At 47.4% G+C, this 25,905-nt stretch overlaps 1 protein-coding gene across 2 annotated transcripts in view; it reads right to left on the bottom strand.

The window, feature by feature from the left end:
* rassf7a (Ras association domain family member 7a) overlaps window positions 1-24,605 on the bottom strand; it is a 145,250-nt gene extending 120,645 nt beyond the window's left edge. For both annotated transcript variants that reach the window (XM_068046737.1, XM_068046738.1), the window contains exon 1: window positions 24,431-24,605. The gene's annotated coding sequence lies outside the window, so the exon portion shown is untranslated. The remainder of the gene's footprint in view (window positions 1-24,430) is intronic.
* Between the last annotated feature and the right edge of the window lie 1,300 nt (window positions 24,606-25,905).

Here is a 25,905-nt window from a genome sequence, read left to right as displayed (position 1 = left end):
ATTTCACACACTCACAATCTGCTTTAGCTTAATCCTAGTCACAGCACTGTGAGAGGTTTATATTGAATTGGTTCATTGATTTGAATTGTTTCCCTCCACCTGCATTCTACCTTGTGAGACTTGTGGGTCTCCAGCAGCTCAGAGACAGACCAGCCAGGACTCTAAACATCAACAGTCCCATTTCTTTCTGTTTTACGTTGCAAGTTGTTTTGATCTGGAATGCGCTGCCTGAAAGGGCGGTGGAAGCAGATTCAATAGTAACTTTCAAAAGGGGAATTGGAGAAATACTGGAAGGGGAAAAAATTCAAGGCTATGGGGAACGATCAGGGGACTAATTTTTATTCATCTTGGGATGTGGGCATCATTGGTAAGGCCAGCATTTGTTACCCATCTGTCATTGGTCTTGAGAAGGTGCTGGTGAGCTGCTGAAAGTGTAGCAGTTTAGTATAACTGAGTGGCTTGCAAGGGATCAACCGCATTGCTGTGTGTCTGGAGACACACAGGTCCAGACCAGGTAAGGACAGCAGGTTTTCTTCACTAAAAGGCATCAGATGGGTTTTTACTACAATCCAATAGTATCATGATCACATTACTGATCATGGATTTTTATTCCCGATTTATTTAATTAACTGAACATAAATTCCCCAGCTGCCGCCGTGAGATTTGAACTCATGCTTCTGAATTATCAGTACAGTTCCTTCATTACTAGTCCGATAATATATCCACTATGCTGGCATACCCCACTTTCAAAGAGCTGCCACAAACATGTGGGCCAAATTGTCTCCTTCTGTCTTTTATGCTTCTCTGAGCCTCACTGGTGGCCAGTTTAAATGTATCCGTTGTGTTTTATGGGCCGTGTGAGGTCAGTACGTTGGGAGCTGGTGATGTTGGCACATATCTCACTCAGTACAAAAATAGCTTTACTTAGTGGGCTCCTCATTTTTGAGGCTAACCTTGACATGACTTTTTCTTTATTCCTCCAATACTTGCTACAGATCACAGCCCAATAGCCAAGAACACACATTAAAGGAACTAATTAAACAACTTGCCAACGCCAGGTTAGTCAAGTCAGCAGACAAGCAGTAAAATCGAAATCACGCTGCGCCAATCTAATAAAAACCATCGCTAAAGAATTAGCATGAAATCATGCTGTGTTATTAAATTAACACTCGGAATCCAGAGTAACTTGGGGCTTTGCAGTCCAACAAACTTACAGTGCCTTGAAATCTAACAGTAGTTAGTTAAAAAAAAACTTTTAGCCACAAGAAGAAACTTGTGGAGACATCTTAATTGCAGCTATGAAAAATGAATCTATTGGAAAGTTTACAGCTCAGTGTAAAAGTCAGCCCAACAAACTCCAGGAGGGAGCCAGGTCATAGTCCAGGGTTGGTGGTCAGTCAGCTGATCTCAATTAGGGTAAGAAAATTGACCAGTGTTCCTGGGCGAAGGGTGAGGAGTAAATTTAATACAGAATTATAAATCTCCCTGCTCGGAAGTTGTAACTGTGTGAGTGTGTATGTGTAAGCAGTGTGTGGGTGTGACTGTGAGGATGAGATGGTGTGTGTGTCAGTGAGTGTGTGTGAGATTGTGACTGTGTGGGTGACAGAGTGTGAGATGGTGTGAGTGTGCTTTTCCTTGCAGGACACCACTGGTGATATTCTGCCCATCATCCCTACCTTGTCTCCTTCCGCTCAGCCAATTTCCTAACCAGAGGTGGCGATAACAGAAGGGCTTGCCATTATCTTCCAATCTTCCCTGGATATGGGGGAGGTGCCAGAGGATTGGAGAGTAGCAAATGTGACACCTCTATTCAACAAAGGGTGTAAGGACAGTCCTAGCAACTACAGGCCAGTTAGTTTAATATCCGTGAACACACAAGAACACAAGAAATAGGAGCAAGAGTGGACCATATGACCCATCGAGCCATTCAAAACAATCATGGCGGATTTTATGATTCAAATCCACTTTCCCGCCTGCTCGCCATACCCTCTGATTCCCTGAGAGACCAAAAATCTATCTATCTCAGCCTTAAATGTATTCAGCGATGGAGCATCCACAACCCTCTGGGGTAGAGAATTCCAAAGATTCACAACCCTTTGAGTGCAGTAATTTCTCCTCATCTCAGTCCTGAATGATCGGCCCCTTATCCTGAGACTGAGCCCCCGTGTTTTAGATTCCCCAACCAGCGGAAATAATCTCAGTGTCTACCCTATCCATCCCTTTTAGTATCTGTTTCAATGAGATCACCTCCCATTCTTCTAAACTCCAGAGAATACAGGCCCAATTTACTTAGTCTCTCATCATAGGACAACTCCCTCATCCCAGGGACCAATCTAGTGAACCTTCGCTGCACTGCCTTCAGTGCAAGTATATCCTTTCTTAAATGTGGAGACCAAAACTGCACACAGTATTCCAGATGTGGTCTCACCAAAACCCTGTACAATTGTAGCAATACTCCCTTATTCCTGTTCTCCAATCCCCTTGCAATAAAGGCCAACATGTCATAGAGTTATAGAGTTGTACAGCATAGAAACAGGCCCTTCGGCCCACCGCGTCCATGCCAATCACAATGCCTATCTATACTAATCCCACCTGCCTGCATTAATTCCATATCCCTCTATGCCTTGCTCATTCAAGTATCTGTCCAGATGCCTCTTAAATGTCGCTACTGTTCCTGCCTCCACCACCTCCTCAGGCAGCTCATTCCAGATACCCACTATTCTTTGTGTGAAAAATTTACCCCTTTGATCCCCTTTAAACCTCCTCCCTCTCACCTTAAATCTATGCCCCCTAGTTTTAGTCATTCCTACCATGGGAAACAGACTTTGGCTATCTACCCTATCTATGCCTCTCATAGTTTTATATACCTCTATCATGTCCCCTCTCAGCCTCCTTCGCTCCAGGGAAAACAGACCCAGCCTATCCAATCTCTCTTTATAACTCAAGCCCTCCAAACCAGGCAACATCCTTGTGAATCTTTTCTGCACCCTCTCTAGCTTAATCACATCTTTCCTGTCGTGCGGCGACCAGAACTGCACACAGTACTCCAAATGCGGCCCAACCAACATTATATACAACTGTAACATGACGTCCCAACTCTTGTACTCAATGCCTCAGCCAATGAAGGCAAGCATGCCATACGCCTTCTTCACCACCCTGTCTACCTGTGTTGTCACCTTCAAGGAACTATGTACTTGCACCCCAAGGTCTCTCTGCTCAACAACACTCCCCAGGGCCCTGCCATTCACTGTATATGTCCTGCCCTGGTTTAACTTCCCAAAATGCATCACTTTGCACTTGTCTGCATTAAATTCCATTTGCCAATCCCTTGCCCACTTTCCCAGTTGATCTATATCCTGTTGTAACCTTAGACAACCTTCTTCACTGTCCACTATACCACCAATTTTGGTGTTATCTGCAAACTTACTAATCATGCCCCCTACATTCACATCCAAGTCATTAATATATATGACAAACAACAGAGGGCCCAGCACAGATCCCTGCGGCACACCACTGGTCACCGGCCTCCAATCTGAAAAACAACCCTCCACTACCACCCTCTGCCTCCTATCACCAAGCCAATTTTGTATCCAATTTGCTAGCTCACCCTAGATCCCATGTGTTTGAACCTTCCGGACCAGCCTACCATGCGGGACCTTGTCAAAGGCCTTGCTAAAGTCCATGTAGACAACGTCCACTGCCCTGCCCTCGTCAATCCTCTTGGTCACCTCCCCAAAAAACGTAATCAAATTCGTGAGACATGATTGCCCACGCACAAAGCCATGCTGACTATCCCTAATCAGACCTTGCCTTTCCAAATGCATATAAATCCTGTCTCTCAGAATCCCTTCCAATAACTTTCCCACCACTGATGTAAGGCTCACTGGCCTGTAGTTCCCTGGCTTATCCCTGCTGCCCTTCTTAAATAAAGGCACAACATTAGCTATCCTCCAGTCTTGCGGTACCTCACCTGTGGCTAACGATGATACAAAAGTCTCTGCCAGGGCCCCAGCAATCTCCTCCCTTGCTTCCCATAGTATCCTAGGATGCACATGGTCAGGCCCTGGGGATTTATCCACCTTAATGTACTTCAAAACCTCCAACACCTCCTTTGTAAGGTTGATATGCTCCAGGATATCGCTGTTCCCTCCCTTGAACTCATGAGCTTCCATGACCTTCTCCACGGTAAATACAGACGCGAAGTATTCATTTAAGACCTCACCCATTTCCCGTGTCTCCACACATAGATTGCCACACTGTTCATTAAGAGGACCTACTCTCTCCCTAGCTACCATTTTACTCTTAATATACTTATAGAATCTTTTAGGATTCTCCTTTATCTTAACTGCCAGGGAAATCTCATGGCCCCTTTTTGCCCTCCTAATTTCCTTCTTAAGTGTACTCCTACATCCCCTATACTCCTCGAGGGACTCGCTTGATCCCAGCTGCCTATACCTGACATATGCCTCCTTCTTTGTCCTGACCAGACCCTCAATATCCCTCGTCAACCAAGGTTCCCTAAACTTGCCAGCCTTGCCCTTCAATCTAACAGGAACATGCCGGCCCTGAACTCTTCCTATCTCACTTTTAAAAGCCTCCCACTTGCTAGACGTCCCTTTACCTTCATTTGCCTTCCTAATTGCTTGTTGTACCTACATGTTAACTTTCTGCGTTCTTTGTACAAGCAAACCCAGGTCTCTTTGAACATCGACACTTACAAGTTTCACACCTTTTTAAAAAATATTCTGCTTTTCTATTCTTTGACCAAAGTGCATAACTTCACAACATCTGCGATATTTTGCTATAATATTAGTGTTAAATTCACTGCCACTTCTTTTCCGGGAATGCCTACCTTGAAGAAGTTCTGCTCTTCTCTCCGACGGGATTTTTGTTTGTCTCTTTTACCTTGTTCACCTTTATTGCTTTCCATTTCCCTCCTGGTGTTTGATAAAGTGTCTATCAAAACTTGTTTTCACAGCTACATCTCCTTCCTCAGTGACTGTCTCCGGCTCCAACTTATTCCACGCAGATTCCAACTGCAGTTTCATCCTTCCTGTTTTGAATCCACCCGGGATTACAGATATCTCCGAGAAATACAACGTTCCTCGGACTGCTGTTCTTGCTGCATCCTGAGATCCACACTCAGTGCTATGCGCCGCCACATTCACACACTGGACCTCTCTCTCCAGCAGCACCACCTCACCTTATCTCAAAGCTGTTCTACTCCGCAGTTTCATTTCATCTTTCGTCTAATCCGACGCATTAACAAAAAACTTTTTTTCTTCCTTTCAGGTGTTAAGGAACGCAAGCTCCGGCAGCTGATGGGGACTAATGCCCCTCCAGATCCTTCTTCCCCTTCACTTCCCTCTGACCCCACCCCTTCAGATCTGACCCCTTGCCGTGTATTCACTATACCCTCTGACCTCCCCCTCTCTGATGCTGAACGTTCTGTACTCAGCAAAGGTCTCAGTTTTATCCCCTTACATCCCCACCTCAATGAATTTCACGCTCGGCATGACGTTGAGCTCTTCTTCCGTCGCCTCTGCCTCCGGGCTCACTTCTTTGACCAGGAGTCCTCCCCCCGACCAGCAGACCCATTCACCCACCTCCAGTATACTCCTTCCACCTGGACCCCTCCCCCTGGCCTCTTACCCGCTCTTGATCTTTTCATTGAAAACTGTTGACGAGACATCGGTGTCTCAATTTCTCTGCTCCTCTCACTCACTCTAATCTGTCTCTCTCTGAACTTGCTGCATTCCATTCTCTCAGGTCTAACCCCGACATTATGATCAAACCTGCAGACAAGATTGGTGATGTTGTTATCTGGCGTACCGACCTCTACCTTGCAAAGGCTCAGCGCCAACTCTCAGACACTTCTTTCTACCTCCCTCTGGACCATGACCCTACCACTGAACATCAAGCTACCTTCCACAGGACTGTCACTGACCTCATCTCCTCTGGAGATCTTCCCTCTACAGCTTCCAACCTCATAGCCCTGCAACCCCGGACAGCCCGCTTCTACCTCCTTCCCAAAATCCACAAACAGGACTGTCCCGGCAGACCCATTGTTTCAGCCTGCTCCTGCCCCACTGAACTTATTTCTTCCTATCTTGACTCTATCTTTTCTCCCCTGGTCCAGGCTCTTCCCACCTACATTCTGACGCCCTACATCATTTTGACAATTTCCAGTTTCCTGGCCCTAACCGCCTCCTCTTCACTATGGACGTCCAATCGCTCTACACCTCCATCCTCCACCAGGACAGTTTGGGGGCTCTCCGCTTCTTCCTTGAACAGAGGCTCAACCAGTCCCCATCCACCGCCACCCTCCTCCGCCTGGCTGAACTTGTTCTCACATTGAACAACTTCTGCTTCAACTCCACTCACTTCCTTCAAGTAAAATGTGTTGCTATGGATACCCGCATGGGTCCTAGTTATGCCTGTCTTTTTGTGGGATATGTCGAACATTCCTTGTTCCAGTCCTACTCAGGCCCCCTCCCCCAACTCTTTTTCCAGTCCATTGATGACTGTATCGGTGTCGTTTCCTGCTCCCGCCCCGAACGGGAAAACGTTATCAACTTTGCCTCTAATTTCCACCCTTCTCTCACCTTTACATGGTCCATCTCTGACACTTCCCTTCCCTTCCTCGACTTCTCTGTCTCCATCTCTGGGGATAGGTTGTCTACTAATATCCATTATAAGCCCACCGACTCCCACAACTACCTCGACTACACTTCTTCACACCCTGCCTCCTGTAAGGACTCCATTCCATTCTCCCAGTTTCTCCGTCTCCGATGCATCTGCTCTGATGATGCTATCTTCCATGAGAGCGCTTCTGATATGTTTTCCTTTTTCCTCAACTGAGGATTCCCCCCCACTGTGGTTTACAGGGCCCTCAACCGTGTCTGGCCCATTTCCTGCACCTCTACCCTCACCCCTTCCCCTCCCATTTAGAACCGCGACTGGGTTGCTCTTGTCCTCACTTTCCACTCCACCAGCCTCCACATCCAAAGGATCATCATCCGCCATTTCCGCCACCTCCAGCATGATGCCACTACCAAACGCATCTTCCCCTCCCTTCCCTTGTCAGCATTCCGCAAGGATCGTTCCCTCCACAACACCCTGGTCCACTAATCCATTATCCCCGACACCTTGTCCCCTTCCCACGGCACCTTCCCATGCAATCGCAGGTGGTGTAATATCTGCCCTTTTACTTCCTCTCTCCTCACTATCCCAGGCCCCAAACACTCCTTTCAGGTGAAGCAGCGATTTACTTGTACTTCTTTCAATTTATTATATTGTATTCGCTGCTCACAGTGTGGTCTCCTCTACACTGGGGAGACCAAACACAGACTGGGTGACTGCTTTGTGGAACACTTCCGCTCAGTCTGAAAGCAGGACCCCGAGCTTCCGATTGATGGCCATTTCAACACTCCCCACTGCTCTCATGTTCACATCTCTATCCTGGGATTGCTGATCAACGCAAACTTGAGGAACAGCATCTCATTTACCGATTAGGCACACTACAGCCTGCCGGACTGAACATTGAGTTCAATAATTTCAGAGCATGATGGGCCCACTTTTCTATTTTTATTTATTTTTTTATTTTTATTTTATTTTAGTTTGTTTCATCATTTTTTTTTACCATGTGCCTGTCCACTGTTTTTTTTCATGTTTGTGCTTTTGACCAGGGCTGTTCATTATTCTGTCATTTAACACCCTCTCTGCACTAACGCTTTGTCTTTCAGCACACCATTAACATACCGTTCGCCTTTGTTCCGTGACCTTCTGGTCAGTTATTCTCTGTGACCTTGTCCTACCAACACATTCTCTTTTGTTATCTCTTGCCCCATCCCCGCTTTACTTGCTTATAACCTTTTATATTTGTCAGTTCTGATGAAGGGTCACAGACCTGAAACATTAACTCTGCTTCTTTCTCCACAGATGCTGCCAGACCTGCTGAGTATTTCCAGCATTTTTTGTTTTTATTGCGTAACGTAACACTTCATTTTCCATCTTGTTGTCCACTTACTTAACCTGTCTATATCTCTTTGCAGCTTCCCCACAGCTTACCTTTCCACCGAGCTTTGTATTATCAGCAAACTTAGATACATTACTCTGTTTCTTCATCTAAGTCATTAATATAGATTATAAATAACTAAGGCCCCAGCACTGATCCTTGAGACACTCCACGAATTACTGCCTGTCAACTTGAAAATGCCCCTTTTAGAACCATAGAAAAGTTATTGCACAGAAAGAGGCCATTCAGCCCATCATATCTGCACCAGCTGAAAAAACTAGCTGCCCAATCTAATCCCACCTTCCAGCACCTGGTCCGTAGCCTTGCAGGTTACAGCACTTCAGGTGCAGGTCCAAGTACCTTTTAAATGAGTTGAGGGTTTCTGCCTCCATCACTGTTCCTGGCAGTGAATTCCAGACACCCACCACCCTCTGGGTGAAAAATTTTTCCTCATGTCCCCTCTAATCCTTCTACCAATCACCTTAAATCTGTGTCCCCGGTACTTGACCTCTCCGCTAGGGGAAACAGGTCCTTCCAGTCTACTCTATCTCGGCCCCTCATAATTTTGTACACCTCAATTAAGTCACCCTTCAGCCTCCTCTGTTCTAAGGAAAACAACTCTAACCTATCCAATCTTTCCTCATAGCTGCAACTTTCAAGCCCTGGCAACATTCTTGTAAATCCCTTCTGTATTCTCTCCAGAGCAATTATGTCCTTTCTGTAGTGTGGTGACCAGAACTGTACACAATAATCCAGCTGTGGCTGAACCATCATTTTATACAGTTCCAGCATTACATCCCTGCTTTTGTATTCTATACCTCAGCCAATAAAGGAAAGCATTCCATATGCCTTCTTCATCACTCTATCCACCTGTCCTGCCAACAGGGACCTGTGGACATGCACTCCAAGGTCTCTCACTTCTTCTACCCCTCTCAACATCCTCCCGTTTATCTTTGTGTTACGAGCTCACAGGACACCAGTCCGGTGTGTACTAAGTCTTTATTGAAACTGATTGTGCTGGCTGCTTGCAGTCAGAGCCCCTCATGGTAGAGGTCACATGACTACAGCAAGCCAGGAGGCACATTGGTATAGTACTGCATTTCTATCCAAATATCCTCTTTTCATACAAAAAGACCAAAAAAAAAATTGCATGCATTATTACTGACACTGCGAGTTGCCCAAGTTACCCATTATGTACACAACTGTTCTCATGCATTAGTGGTTCGTCATTCTTCTTAGTCTCTGCACATTCATTGCATGCATAATCATTAAATCGTGTTGGTCTCTTAATGGTGCACGTGCACGTTAGTTGTTCATTTGGTTGATTTTTCTTCTCCAGCGAGTGTCGTTTCCTTGTTGGCATGGTAACTGTTGTTCCATTTCCATTGTTGGGGTGTTGTGGACCAATGGAGCGGATGGTTATTCTGTGGTAAGTGCAGTTGGTGAGTTCTCATCTTCCTGATTGGCCGCCTGCCGTGAAGCTTCTCCAGTGCGTGTGTGTCTGTGGTTGTGATGGTATCTCTGGTCCTTCATATCCACCGCAAACCAGCGAGGTGAAAACTGCTCTATGCAGGTCCCAAGTTGCCACTTGGGCTGACTCTTGTTGAGTAGGTTTGTACCCTGACTGACTCTCCAATGCTCAATTCTGGCAATGGTTCGGCAGTTTTATCAAAATGAAATTGCTTTCTGCCATTTCACCTTGATTTTGTCTCTGCCCATTCTGCAGAATCTGAGCGCTCCTTCCCCACAGCCTCCACCTCCGGCACCTGGGCAGACAATTGCCAGATCTTCCCCTTTCTCACCACCTGTATGACTCGAGTCACCTTGCGACTGGAAAAGGCGTTCTCGTTCCAGCGCTGGTGCCCTCTCCTGTAGGCCTGGGTTACCAGTCCAAGCTTTAGACTTGCTGTGGCTGAGATGAGTGGCTTTTGCTTGCAGTCGTTGATCTGGAACTCCAGATCTTCATTCTTGCCATTGCATTGAGCTCTCAGAGTAACTTGTCCTCTTGGCACTCGTATGGTGCCATCATACAGCCTCAACCATACCATTGAGGGTTTCATTTTTGGATTGCCACGTTGAGCCATTTCGCACAGGTCTGTGAAGGTCATGATGTTGTATGATGCACCGGTGTCTATCTGACACTTTATGTTGGCTTGATATTCTCCTTCTGCAGTCATTATTCCAACAGTCACAAACCATTTATCACCAATCGACCTGACTGAACCAACCTGTTGTATGTTGTATAGTGATTCGTTAGAATCTTCAGCTGACACCTCTCCAGTGACCATCTGTACCTGCTTGTTGTGCTTCCTTCTAGACAAGCACTGTGTGCAACATGATTCAGCTTCTTGCAGTGAGAACACAGCTCTCTCCATGCTGGACACGCCTTCTTTTCCTATGGGTGATGTCCTCCGCCGTATTTGCATCCTGTCCTTTGTCCGTAATCTTTCTGCCCTTTTGGCCTGGAATGTCTGTCAGTATAATGCAAGGCCTGGTCTGTTCTGCCATGAATATGCTCTAGCTGCTGATTTACAACCTCAGCACTTCTGCCCTTATCAATCACTTTCCTGAGAGTCAGTTTCTCCTCGCTCAGTAGACGTGCGCTCACCACGGGATCTCTTATGTCTAATACAATCCTTTCTTTAATTGGATCATCTTTTAGTTGCGCAAATTCACAGGATTCTGTGAGCTGTGTTAGTGCAGTCACATATTGATCAATGGACTCTGCTTGAGAGAAGTCCCAGATTTCTTTCTTTCTTTTGGGCCTCCTTATCTCGAGAGACAATGGATACGCGCCTGGAGGTGGTCAGTGGTTTGTGAAGCAGCGCCTGGAGTGGCTAGAAAGGCCAATTCTGGAGTGACAGGCTCTTCCACAGGTGCTGCAGAGAAATTTGTTTGTCGGGGCTGTTGCACAGTTGGCTCTTCCCTTGCGCCTCTGTCTTTTTTCCTGCCAACTGCTAAGTCTCTTCGACTCGCCACATTTTAGCCCTGTCTTTATGACTGCCCGCCAGCTCTGGCGAATGCTGGCAACTGACTCCCACGACTTGTGATCAATGTCACAGGATTTCATGTCGCGTTTGTAGACGTCTTTAAAGCGGAGACATGGACGGCCGGTGGGTCTGATACCAGTGGCGAGCTCGCTGTACAATGTGTCTTTGGGGATCCTGCCATCTTCCATGCGGCTCACATGGCCAAGCCATCTCAAGCGCCACTGACTCAGTAGTGTGTACAAGCTGGGGATGTTGGCCGCCTCGAGGACTTCTGTGTTGGAGATACGGTCCTGCCACCTGATGCCACGTATTCTCCGGAGGCAGCGAAGATGGAATGAATTGAGACGTCGCTCTTGGCTGGCATACGTTGTCCAGGCCTCCCTGCCATAGAGCAAGGTACTGAGGACACAGGCCTGATACACTCGGACTTTTGTGTTCTGTGTCAGTGCGCCATTTTCCCACACTCTCTTGAACTATATGAACTAATATAATAAAAACAGATATGAACTAATTAAGTTGCAAGAGGAAATATACATTGAGCAATCATGTGACAGGCCCACCATCTGTGTGTTTTAGGTTGGCTTTTCTCTCTGCAGCAGACAAGCGACCAACACTGATCAGAAGAGACCCAAGTGCGGTCTCTCCCCAGTGCACCTGGCAAGTTTTGAACCCAGCTTGTTGGCTGTAACCACCTAAGCATCATGTGGCAGACAGAGATGCCATGAACGAACTCATCCTCATTGCTGTTTTCCAGGAGGACCACCAGATCTACTGACCACATCTACAAGCCAGAAGCCTCAGGACCACGAGTTCATCCAGAAGACAACCGAATCACCAAACTCTACAGACTATATACCCCTTTTTGTTGCTCCGGACTCTAAACTGACAAATTATCCTTCCCCACTCTGTAACTTATTTGCATGTGCATGTGTGATTGAAAGTTAGAGCATAGTTTATTCTTTTACTTAGATCGGTTTAGGTACAATAAAGTTAATTTCTTTGTTAAAATCAAGAAAGCCTGCCCAATTAGTTCTTTTATGTTCATAGCATGTAAATAGTGAAGCACTCACTAAATTGGCAAGTACATTCACCTTTAAAAAGGAATACACCCTGTTGTGGTCAAACAAGGAGAGAGAAAAGAGGGAGCCCTTCACCCCTTCTCACCTGATCATAACAGGATGCAATTTGAAAAGAGATGCAGGAGTAAAGGGACCTGGGAGTATATGTGTACAAATTACTGAAGGGTGGCAGGGCAGGTTGAGAAAGTGATTAATAATGCGTATGGGATCCTGGGCTTTATAAATAGGGGCATAGAGTACAAAAGCAAGGAAGTTATGGCCAACCTTTATGAAACACTGGTTTGGCCTCAACTGGAGTATTGTGTCCAATTCTGGGAACGACACTTTAGGAAGGATGTGAAGGCATTAGCAAGTGTGCAGAAAAGATTGACAAGAATGGTTCCAGGGATGAGGGACTTCAGTTATACGGACAGATTGGAGAAACTGGGATTGTTCTCCTTGGTGAAGAGAAGGTTGAGAAGAGATTTGATAGAGTTGTTCAAAATCATGAGGGGTCTAGACCCGAGTAGAAAGGGAGAAACTGATCCCATTGGCTGAAGGACTGAGAATCAGAGACACCGATTTAATGGCGAAAGAACCAGAGGGGACATGAGGAAAAGTTGCTTTACCCAGAGGGTGGTTAGGATCTGGAATGCGCTGCCTGAGAGTGTGGGGAGGTAGGTTCCATTGTGACTTTCAAAAGGGAACTGGACAAGCACCTGAAGAAAAAAGGTTTGCAGGGCTACAGGGAAAGAGCGGGGGAGTGGGATTAGGTGAGTTGCTCTTGCAGAGAGCATACATGGACATGTTGGGCTGAATGGCCTCCTTCTGTGCTGTAAGCATTTTATGATTTTATATACATAACTCCAGTCCCACATCAATATGGTTGACTTATAACAGTCCTCTGATATGACTTTGCAAGACCCTCAGTTGGATCAAACACAGAAGGCAGCCCATCGCCCCCCTCTCAGGGGAGTAGAGATGGCCAATACATGCAATGTCCATATCCTGAGAATGAAACATAATGAAATCAGAGAGCAGGGTCCCAGTGATGGGAAGAGAAAAGGGAAGAAAACTGGAGGAGGGGGATCAAAAAAAAAGGATCTTTGGAGCAGAGTTGGGGTGAGAAGGTTAAAGACAGGAGATATTGCAACAAACTGCACCTCCCCCACTGAATGATTGCCATTCTTTCACATGAGATCATCTCTCAACAATAACAATGCTTTTGCTGTTCTGAAGAAACTAATTTAGTAGTTCTGAAAAGGGAAAGGAGGATTCATTCCGGAAATTCTTCAGCAAGTCATCTGCTCTGTGGTTTGCAGAACTCACTCATGGCCTGGAACCTGCAGAATGTGATTGAAGAGAAGTTCTTCAACACCAATTAAAAGGAATTAAATGAAACAATTCTCATACAGTCACCCAGAGTCTGAGTAATAAGGGTATGAGAGAGAGTGGACAATCACTGTGACCTGTCACCATGGAAACGAGATCAGACAGCAGGGAGTCTGGAAGGCACTGTCGTTGAGTGTTCACAATCATAAGTGTGTCTTTACACAATCGTAGTGTGAAGGGGGTTTTGCTTCACACCAGTGCTGCAGTAACCGTGTAAATGTGACTCGACACTGACAATGATTGGGAGTGAGCAGAACAGAGTCTCACTCCTCTTTGATCTTCATCAGTGTGGATTGAACATCCAGTTACACAACATAACAACAAAAACTTGCATTTATATAGCACTGTAATTCCTGATGCCAGATTGGAAGTCACTTCTGCATATGCACATACACCCTGTATTAGGCCCGCCCATGCATGTGCAGTTTTTCCGATCTGTGATGTCACCTTTAAGCCGTGTACTAATGCCAGTAACATTGAAATCAGCTTTTTATTTGTAGATTTTTATGAAAACTCTACTCAAATTCTCAAACCACAGTGGTGGGATTTGAGCTGCCAATCTCTGGATTACTAGTCCACTAGTATAACCTGACACTCTAATGCCCCTAACATCTCCTTTCACTGTAGTTGTAAGTGTATGATACAAATCCTGGTTGGGTGCTGCTTATTCTGCACTTTAGGTACAATAATTTCTAGGAATGATGTTTAACATTTAAGAAGACACAGGAGACTGACTGAATCCTTTGGATTGAACAGATTGAGACACATGACAATATCAGGTGGTGAGGTTTCTGCAGTGACGTTTACAGCAGCTGACCGATGGAATATATTAAATGACAGAGTTGCACATTGTTAGCTCTCACCTCAGAAACGTTTGCCCCCAATGTTGACAATCCTGATCCAATGTCGCAAGGAATGCTGAAAAGTGGTAATGGCCTACGAGGTTAGTAGAGTAGCTGTGTCCAAGCTAATGTCCCAAACCCTGGGAACTCCATTGATTGGCTGGTTGGTCCTGCATGAATTTTGTGGGGTTGGAGCTCAGTGAAGAGCTGTTTATAGCAGTGTAGCCCCCACCTCCCTCCCCTTCCCTTCCCCTTCCCTTCCCCTCCCTCCACCTCCCTTCCCTCCCCTTCCCTCCTTCTCCCTCCCTCCCCCTCTACCCCCCCACCCCCCACCGGTGGATAAACCCTAAACCAGAACCTCCAGATGGTGTCAACAACTCCAGATCAATGCAATTGAATGGAAGTTGGATTTAAACATTTTGATGCTGCCATTGGCAGGTTTCTGTGAAGGTCAGGAAACCCAAACCTTAGACACCAGTTCGTGGAAAAAAATCCCCCTCCAAAACTAACATTTAAAACTTCCAAAGTGCATGCACCATCTGGATGCAAAGTGAGTTTTATGTATATTATATATATTAAATACAAACCTAACAGCTTGACCGTTGCCAAGTGCCATGCCCGTTTCTTACCAACCCTGATGTCAATGATGGTGGTGTAGTGGTTATGTCACTGAACTGGTAATCCAGAGGCCCATGCTAACACCTTAGGGACATGGGTTCAAATCTGACCATGGCAGCTGGTTGAATTTAAATTCAATTAATTAATAATTTTTTTAAAAACTCTGGAATTGGAAGCTAGTCTCAGTAATGGTGCCATGAAACTATCATGGATTGTCATAAAAACCCATCTGTCTCACTAATGTCCTTCAGGGAAGGAAATCTGCTGTCCTTACCTGGTCTGGCCTACATGTAAATCCAGACCCACAGCAATTAACTGCCCTTTGAAATGGCCTAGCCAGCCACTCAGGCCAAGGGCAATTAGAGATGGGCAATAAATGCTGGTCTTGCCAGCGATGCCCACATCCGATGAAAGAATAAAAAAAACGAGGGCATGTCTGCAAGAGGTGCCCTCCCCTCTCAGTCCTCTGAGCTCCTTTGCACAGGCCTGAGGGGACTCTGTGAAGATCCACACAATCTTTGATGCAGGGAGCTGCCTAGGATGTCATTGGCTTTGACTGCAACTGCGCATGGGCAGGAAGTGCAGTCCCTGCAGCTGCAGCATCAACAAATACAGCCATTATATACCAGCTTTAAAGTAGCACCTAGACCCTGTGCATTCTGCCAGTGGATCTGCTCTCAATAAATACCCGTCTACATAACCAGACCTATGCAACTTACGTTTTCCACGTGCCCTTTGGGTGCATGTTTTGGCTGCTGCTCTGTACCTCAGTCTGAGGGCATCACTTCTATTTCCAATTTTTTCTCTCCCCTTTTTTCGATTCTTTTCTCTTTACCCCTCTGAGACCCCTCTCTCCTGTTGTCATGCCTCCTTTCACTTCTCCATTCTGGTACTCTGCCCTCCCAATTCCTCACCTCAACCCTTCAGCACTCCTCAACCTTTCTACTCTCCTGCAGCCGTCCCAAGCTTGACTCCCTCTCAGATAAGCCTACAGCGTCCCTCGGTGCCTCTGTGGACATCCTCCGACAGGCTCCTCGAGGCACTCAGTGCAGCAACACCAACTGCCCCATCCTACTCTCTCATCAATCTCCCGCCCAATACACCCACTGGGGCTAATCTTCCCGATCACCTTCCTGTCCAACTGAGCCCACTCACAGCTAACCCTGTGGACTCTGTCAGTGGATCAGCTCTCACCGTCGCTCTCAGCGTCTCCCTCCAGAGTGTCCATTCACTTGTGAACAAGGTCTCTGTTATCTATGAGCTTATTGTAGATAATTATATCGACATCATGATCTTAACGGAAACCTGGCTGAGGGGTGATGACACCTTCCCCCTAAATGAAGCCTCCCCTCTGGCTCCATCTTCCACCCCTCCCTGACTGTCGCGGTGGTGGTGCGGCTCATCACCAAATCACACCTTGGCCTGAACCCCCCCTCCCCCCCGCTCCGCTGGCACTTTCTCCTCCTTCAGGCATCTCACTTTGTTCCATCCCACTCATCTTTTGTTTAAAATCCTCATTCTCTACTTCCCTCTCAACTACAATAAAAGTTTTCTCACCGAGATATCTTCACTGCTTTCCTCACTCAGCCTCTGCACCAAACAACCTCTCATCCTCAGTGATTTCAATCTCTATCTTAACTCATCATGTTCTCTCTCCTCTGAGTTCACTTCCCTCTTATCCTCCATAAATCTCTCCCTCCATGAAAACTCCCCTACCCATATTCACAGCCTTCCCCTCGAACTTACCATCTCACATGGCCTCACTACTCCCATTGTATCAATCACAGCACTTTGTATTACTCACCACCCACATCCCACTTTCGCTTTCCAATCCTACCTCCGTCTGTATCATTGCTAGATATAACTCTCCTCCAGTTCTTTGACAACTACACTTTCAAAATCCTAACTGTCTAATTGTTGGCCTCCTGGCCAGCCTCCGACATTCTACTCTTCGTAAACTCAAGGTCATCCAAAACTCTGCATTCTATGTCCTTGCTGGCACCAACTCCCATTCACACATTACCCCGGTGCTCACTGACATACTTCGGCTCCCAGTTAAGCAATGCCTCGATTTTAAGATTCTCATCCTTGTTTTCAAATCCCTCCATGGCCTCGCCCCTCCCTTTCTCTGTAACCTCCTCCAGTCCTACAATCCTCCCTATCTCTGTAACATCCTCCAGTCCTACAACCCTCCCTATCTCTGTAATCTCCTCCAATCCTACAACCCTCCCTATCTATGTAACCTCCTCCAGTCCTACAATCCTCCCTATCTCTGTAATCTCCTCCAGTCCTACAACCCTCCCTTTCTCTGGAATCTCCTCCAGTCCTACAACCCTCCCTATCTCTGTAATCTCCTCCAATCCTACAACCCTCCCTATCTCTGTAACCTCCTCCAGTCCTACAACCCTCCCTATCTCTGTAATCTCCTCCAGTCCTACAACCCTCCCTTTCTCTGTAATCTCCTCCAATCCTACAACCCTTCCTATCTCTGTAACCTCCTCCAGTCCGACAACCCTCCCTATCTCTGTAATCTCCTCCAGCCCTTACAACCCTTCCTATCTCTGTAATCTCCTCCAGCCCCTACAACCCTCCCTATCTCTGTAACCTCCTCCAGCCCCTACAGCCCTCCCTATCTCTGTAACCCCCTCCAGTCCTACAACCCTCCCTATCTCTGTAACCTCCTCCAGTCCTACAACCCTCCATATCTCTGTAACCCCCTCCAGTCCGTACAACCCTCCCTATCTCTGTAACCTCCTCCAGCCCCTACAACCCTCCCTATCTCTGTAACCTCCTCCAGCCCCTACAACCCTCCCTATCTCTGTGACCTCGTCCAGTCCTACAATCTTCCCTATCTCTGTAACCTCCTCCAGCCCCTACAACCCTCCCTATCTCTGTAACCTCCTCCAGCCCCTACAACCCTCCCTATCTCTGTAACCTCCTCCAGCCCCTACAACCCTCCCTATCTCTGTAACCTCCTCCAGCCCCTACAACCCTCCCTATGTCTGTAACCTCCTCCTGCCCCTACAACCCTCCCTATCTCTGTAACCTCCTCCAGCCCCTGCAACCCTCCCTATCTCTGTAACCTCCTCCAGCCCCTACAACCCTCCCTATCTCTGTAACCTCCTCCAGCCCCTACAACCCTCCCTATCTCTGTAACCTCCTCCAGCCCCTACAACCCTCCCTGTCTCTGTAACCTCCTCCAGCCTCTACAACCCTCCCTATCTCTGTAACCTCCTCCTGCCCCTACAACCCTCCCTATCTCTGTAACCTCCTCCTGCCCCTACAACCCTCCCTATCTTTGTAACCTCCTCCAGCCCCTACAACCCTCCCTGTCTCTGTAACCTCCTCCAGCCCCTACAACCCTCCCTATCTCTGTAACCTCCTCCAGCCCCTACAACCCTCCCTATCTCTGTAACCTCCTCCAGCCCCTACAACCCTCCCTATGTCTGTAACCTCCTCCTGCCCCTACAACCCTCCCTATCTCTGTAACCTCCTCCAGCCCCTACAACCCTCCCTATCTCTGTAACCTCCTCCAGCCCCTACAACCCTCCCTATGTCTGTAACCTCCTCCTGCCCCTACAACCCTCCCTATCTCTGTAACCTCCTCCAGCCCCTGCAACCCTCCCTATCTCTGTAACCTCCTCCAGCCCCTACAACCCTCCCTATCTCTGTAACCTCCTCCTGCCCCTACAGCCCTCCCTATCTCTGTAACCTCCTCCAGCCCCTACAACCCTCCCTATCTCTGTAACCTCCTCCAGCCCCTACAACCCTCCCTGTCTCTGTAACCTCCTCCAGCCCCTACAACCCTCCCTATCTCTGTAACCTCCTCCTGCCCCTACAACCCTCCCTATCTCTGTAACCTCCTCCTGCCCCTACAACCCTCCCTATCTTTGTAACCTCCTCCAGCCCCTACAACCCTCCCTGTCTCTGTAACCTCCTCCAGCCCCTACAACCCTCCCTATCTCTGTAACCTCCTCCAGCCCCTACAACCCTCCCTATCTCTGTAACCTCCTCCAGCCCCTACAACCCTCCCTATGTCTGTAACCTCCTCCTGCCCCTACAACCCTCCCTATCTCTGTAACCTCCTCCAGCCCCTACAACCCTCCCTATCTCTGTAACCTCCTCCAGCCCCTACAACCCTCCCTATCTCTGTAACCTCCTCCTGCCCCTACAAACCTCCCTATATCTGTAACGTCCTCCAGCCCCTACAACCCTCCCTATCTCTGTAACCTCCTCCAGCCCCTACAACCCTCCCTATCTCTGTAACCTCCTCCTGCCCCTACAACCCTCCCTATCTCTGTAACCTCCTCCTGCCCCTACAACCCTCCCTATCTTTGTAACCTCCTCCAGCCCCTACAACCCTCCCTATCTCTGTAACCTCCTCCTGCCCCTACAACCCTCCCTATCTCTGTAACCTCCTCCTGCCCCTACAACCCTCCCTATCTTTGTAACCTCCTCCAGCCCCTACAACCCTCCCTGTCTCTGTAACCTCCTCCAGCCCCTACAACCCTCCCTATCTCTGTAACCTCCTCCAGCCCCTACAACTCTCCCAGATCTCTGTTCTCTAATTCTGGCCTCTTGAGCATCCCTGATTTTAATCGCTCCACCATTGGCGGCCGTGCCCTCAGAGGCCTGGGCCCCGAGTTCTGGAATTCCCTCCTTAAACCTCTCTGTCTCTCTACCTCTCTTTCATTAATACACTCATTAAAAGCTTCCTCTTTGATCAGATGTTTGGTCACCTGCGCTAGTATCGCTTTTTGTGGTTTGGTTTTAAAACACTCCCATGAAGCACCTTGGGACAGTTTAGTATGTTACATTCGCTAGATAAATACAAGTTGTTTTTGTAGTTGTAGCAAAATATCAAGGCAATTCACGCCAATGAGTTCTTCGGACAAGTGATTGAAAGTTTGGTCAAAGAGGTAAGTTTTAAGGAGTATCGAGGTGGAGAGGATTAAGGAGGTTTGGTTCCAGAGTTCAGGGTCCAGGCAGCTGAAGGTACAACTGCCGTGAGTGGAACGATTAAAATCGGGGATCGACAAGAATCTGGAATTCTAGTGTTGCTTCATTTATTTTGAAAACTTCAAATATCAAATATATTTTTACAACGCATTCCTCTCACTACATTTCAGTTACAAACAGGATGTACTCGAGAGATTCAGTCTCAGGGACATGAGACAGACTCCCCTCACATCTCGGCAAATAATGTATTGAATCAATCCTTTGTGTAATCTCAAACATTGTGACAAAAAGACAGCAATAAAGGAAATCTGATTTGCTGCTCTAACGCTTCAGCCTGCTTCATTGTGACAAACACGGGTGATGACTCAAGCCTCGCACTCTGACACCTGACACTATTTATCTCCTGCCTAAAGAATAGTCACTTTGATCAAACAAGAGAGAATTCCGAAGAGGGTCAATCTTTGAAACCCAAGCTGCGAACCTGCAGCACACATTAAATCAGCAGCAAGCATTGTGTTGGAGGTCAAAGGGGGGTTCTGCTCGAAATCATGCACCCTGGAGTGAACAGGTCTTGGGTCCCCAGAGTCCAGCTCCTTTATTTACCAGTGGGTTTGCTGGAGATGAAACTCCCCAGCTTTGAGAAAAGGTGTTTCAAATGGGACTCTGTGGAAGTGCAGTCAGCGTGTGTCAGTGGGAGACCAGATTTAATCAGTGTCAGACTTCCCACACGAAATGAGAATTGGTGGAACGAGAGGGGATCAAATAATCTGACACTAAAAAGAAACAAGTTAACTTCAGATTGTCAACTAACCTTGAAGAACTCGTCTTTGTATAGAGACTGTTATTGTGCAAAAACATCCCAAAACATTTTACAGAGGTCTGCTCAATGTGGAGCACTCTCGTCTCTGAGTCAGAAAGTTGGGGTTCAAATCCAACTCGAAACTTGATCACAAAATCTCAGCTGACTCTCCTGAGGGAGTGCTGCACTGTTAGAGGGTCAGTACTGAGGGAGTGCTGCACTGTCAGAGGGTCAGTACTGAGGGAGCGCTGCACTATCGGAGGATCAGGACTGAGGGAGCGCTGCACTGTGGGAGGGTCAGTACTGAGGGAGTGCTGCACTGTTGGAGGATCAGTGCTGAGGGAGCGCTGCACTGTAGGAGGGTCAGTACTGAGGGAATGCTGCACTGTGGGAGGGTCAATACTGAGGGAGTGCTGCACTGTCAGAGGGTCAGTACTGAGGGAATGCTGCACTTTCGGATGGTCAGTACTGAGGGAGTGCTGCACTGTCAGAGGGTCAATACTGAGGGAGTGCTGCACTGTCAGAGGGTCAGTACTGAGGGAGCGCTGCACTGTCAGAGGGTCAGTACTGAGGGAGTGCTGCACTGTTAGACGGTCAGTACTGAGGGAGTACTGCACTGTCAGAGGGTCAGTACTGAGGGAGCGCTGCACTGTGGGAGGGTCAGTACTGAGGGACTGCTGCACTGTTGGAGGATCAGTGCTGAGGGAGTGCTGCACTGTCAGAGGGTCAGTACTGAGGGAGTGCTGCACTGTGGGAGGGTCAATACTGAGGGAGTGCTGCACTGTCAGAGGGTCAGTACTGAGGGAGTGCTGCACTTTCGGATGGTCAGTACTGAGGGAGTGCTGCACTGTCAGAGGGTCAATACTGAGGGAGTGCTGCACTGTCAGAGGGTCAGTACTGAGGGAGTGCTGCACTGTCAGAGGGTCAGTACTGAGGGAGTGCTGCACTGTTAGACGGTCAGTACTGAGGGAGCGCTGCACTGTTGGAGGATCAGTGCTGAGGGAGCGCTGCACTGTGGGAGGGTCAGTACTGAGGGAGTGCTGCACTGTTAGACGGTCAGTACTGAGGGAGTGCTGCACTGTTGGAGGGTCAGTACTGAGGGAGTGCTGCACTGTTGGAGGGTCAGTACTGAGGGAGTCATGCACTGTTGGAGGTGCCATCTTTTGAATAAAATGTTAAACTGAGGCCCATTTGCCATCTCAGGTGCATGTAAAAGATCCCACAGTCACTGTTGAATGAAGAGAAGGGGCATTATCCCAGTGGCCTGGGGTTATTTTTTAATCCTTCTACCAACAGAGAAAAAGAAGACAGACTTGCACATATAGCACACTGAAACAGATTATCTGATCATTTTTCACATTGCGGATTGTGGGATCTTCCTGTGCACAAAACAGACACAACGTTTCCTACATTACAACAGTGACTCCACTTCAAAAGCACTTCTTTAGCACAAATGCAGAACTTCCATTGGCTGAGTGCCTGTCACAGGAGCCCAGGAGCTGGAGAAAGTTTCCAGTGACTCTGTTTTATCGGCAGGAATACTGTGCTGCACCAAATGAGGCAATGGTAGGTTCGAGGGGACGTACCCGACACTGGGCGATTTTTGAAGAAGCTCTTTTTCACAGTAATGGGTTCAGATGTCACAGACCCCATGACCTGTTGCTTCCTGGGGGAAAATGTGGACATTGTCCATCCCCCAGCCTCAATCTGCATCTCTTCACTGTTCGAAGTCCCAACCCACACACCTTACTGGCCATCCCTCCCACCACTGTGGGCAAGGGTCATGGGCAGATGTAATCCTGTGTAACTGGCCCTGATTTGACCCCAAGCTATCATTGAGCTTCATGTTCAATGTGAAACATTTCTCCATGAAGATATTTGGATGACTGGTCCCAGACTTTTCATGAACAGAATATGGTGACCCAGCAAAAGGGCCCAGAAATTAGGAGGAATTCTATCCTGTTACATTTTTCAAAAGGAATTCTGTCTTTTAAAAAAAGACTGATGTCTTCAGAAGCTGCTCAAAACATGGAAAATGGATGATCTAGGAAGGACTGAACTCTATTTAACCTCTAACAAAATGGAGTGGATCCTATTAGATCTGTTGTTGCTTCTCTTTAATTATCTTTCAGCCAGATTATCGGGGCTCATTTGTACGTCATTTACATATAGCGACAGAGGGGCTGGAAATTTACTGGGGACATCAGGTATTACTGTTCACCTCCTTTGTGAGGAGACACAGAAAGAGTATTTTTAATCAGAGACTCTGTCGGACATCGTGATGAAAGTATTATCACTTAATTGTTCTCTTATGGTAAGGGAATGTCTACTTGGTAATTCCCGTCCATTCTATCTGCTTTCAGCTCCCTCAGTCGGGGAAGAACTTGCATTTATATAGCATCTTTCACAACCTCAGGACATCCCAAAGTGCCTCACAACCAATGTCTTTTGAAGTGCAGTCACTAATGTAGGAAACACAGCAGCCAATCTGCGCACAGCAAGTTTCAACAAACAGCAATGAGACAAAGATAATCTGTTTTAATGATGTTGATTGAATTATGAATATTGGCCCCAGGACACTGGAGGGTATTCCTCTGCTCTTCGAATAGTGCCAGGGCTCAAATGCAGCCATCTGAGAGGGCAGACTGGTCTGTGCATTCCAGTGAGAGTCAGTGTGTGTGGAACCCGTACCCCAGTGAGAGTCAGTGTGTGTGTGGAACCCTCACCCCAGTGAGAGTCAGTGTGTGTGGGACCCGTACCCCAGTGAGAGTCAGTGTGTGTGTGGAACCCTCACCCCAGTGAGAGTCAGTGTGTGTGGGACCCGTACCCCAGTGAGAGTCAGTGTGTGTGTGGAACCCTCACCCCAGTGAGACTCAGTGTGTGTGGAACCCTCACCCCAGTGAGAGTCAGTGTGTGTGTGGAACCCTCACCCCAGTGAGACTCAGTGTGTGTGTGGAACCCTCACCCCAGTGAGAGTCAGTGTGTGTGTGGAACCCTCACCCCAGTGAGACTCAGTGTGTGTGTGGAACCCTCACCCCAGTGAGACTCAGTGTGTGTGTGGAACCCTCACCCCAGTGAGAGTCAGTGTGTGTGGAACCCTCACCTCAGTGAGAGTCAGTGTGTGTGGAACCCTCACCCCAATGAGACTCAGTGTGTGTGGAACTGTGTACCAGGGAGAGAAAGATGGCGAAAGATAGAAGATAAATTTGGCACGCAATGCAATGAAATGTTTAGTTTAGTTTAGTTTAGTTTAGAGATACAGCACTGAAACAGGCCCTTCGGCCCACCGAGTCTGTGCCGACCATCAACCACCCATTTATACTAATCCTACACTAATCCCATATTCCTACCACATCCCCACCTGTCCCTATATTTCCCTACCACCTACCTATACTAGGGGCAATTTATAATGGCCAATTTACCTAATGAGAGGTTGCTCTGTATGGAAAGGGTTAATAAAGGCCTGGCTTTCTGCTACAATAGAGTGACATGTGAGTGGGTTCTCAGTCTCTCCTGCACTCCAACAGGTGCCTGTTTCCTTTCACACTCAAGCAATTTCATTTTGTTTAACAATATCCAATTGGGACAGTCCACCCGGGGCAGCAGATGCACCTTCTGCCCACTCCCCCCACCCCCGACCCATGCTCAACATGATGCAGCCTGGACTGTTCTTTCATTGACCCATGACTGGATAAATTCCTGGACTGTTCTGCAGCAATCGTTCGCAGACAGACGCTGAGATCTGCTTACTGTACCTGGAGTCAGTGCGTCGTCACTCTGTCCACCTTCAAGCTGCTGTGTCCAGTTTCTGTCCGGAGTGTTAACACTGAAACCCTGGCTCTCTCACTTTCAAACCAGGGAGGGGGGGGAGCGGGTGCTGGCGGCTGTAGTGTGATGACTGCCAGACCTGAGTGCTGAGCTGCATCACGTCGCCTTGGTTACACACTTTATCCGCTTTCAGAAGGGAAGGTTGACCAATGGAGAGTCTTTACCCTTTTCATTGAACAGATTAAGTAGCAGCCATGTGACGCTGATGTTCCAGTCAGTGAGCAGCTCCTGCCAAGACTGGATGTAAACACAGTAATTGTACTGCATTGCTGTTCACCCCAATACACTACCCCTGCTCAAGACCAGCACTGACTCATGGTACAATTTTTACAATTATTTAAAAAAAAAACACACTTCCTTTTTAAAAATTCGATCTAACAGAATATATAAACAAGGTCAGATATTAAGAGGCAGTTTGATTGGATGAATAAAGTGTTCTTTTTTAAAACCCTGAAGATTTATAGGAAGGCAAAGAGTGAGGGAGGAGAGGAACTCCGCAGATTTGAAACCCTGGACGGGAAAGATTTAGAGAGGGAGACGGTGAGATGAGATTAGATTTCAGCGCAGTGAGAATGTGGGGCTGAATACTGGAGTCGAGAAGGAACAGCAGAGAATAGATTCGGAGAAATACTCAGCATCGCAGTAACATAGAAAGAGAAAATAAAGAGAAAGGAAGGAAGGAGGGATAGATGGAGGAGGCTGGAGGGAGGGAAAGAGAGAGGAAGGGAAGGTTGAAAGGAGAGAGGCAGAAGCTGGAAGGGAGAAAGTGAGGGGAAGGAGGGAGGGAATGGGAGTGGAAGGGAAGGAAGAAAAGAGAGAGGGAGAAAAGAGAGAGGGAGAAAAGAGAGAGGGAGAAAATTGCTGCCACATTTCGACATTTAAACAGTGACTACCTTTCCAAAGTTCTGTGTTGTCTGTAAAGCACTTTCGGACATCCTGAGGCAGTGAAAGGTGCTATAGAAATGCAATTCTTTCTTTCCGATGAAAGGTCATTGACCTGAAATGTTAACTCTGCTTCTCTCTCGACAGGTACTGACTGACCTGCTGAGTATTTCTAGCACTTTCTGTTTTCATTCCAGTCTTTCTTTCTATCAATGTGTGAAATCCATGTCTCGTTACAACACAGATAGCCCAGCGTTGAAGGATAGTACTGGAGCCGAGTCTTTAGACATTTACAGGCGTTTGTTTATGATATATTCCACACCACCAACCCAACAGCCAGACTTTCAATCTGCTGCTATGTATAGGAGCACAGGTGAACTCCCACTTTATACCCATCACTTGAATACAACTAAACACCCAATAGCAACAAGAGGAAAAGCTATTATTTCACACAGCGAGTGGTTAGGATCTGGAATGCACGGCCTGAGAGTGTGGAGGCAGATTCAATCGAGGCACTCAG

Source organism: Heterodontus francisci, chromosome 14 (genome assembly GCF_036365525.1).
Source record: "Heterodontus francisci isolate sHetFra1 chromosome 14, sHetFra1.hap1, whole genome shotgun sequence".
In the NCBI taxonomy this organism is placed as follows: Eukaryota; Metazoa; Chordata; class Chondrichthyes; order Heterodontiformes; family Heterodontidae; genus Heterodontus; species Heterodontus francisci.
Note: the sequence above shows the minus strand (reverse complement) of the source record. Positions and strands in the feature narration are given on the sequence as shown.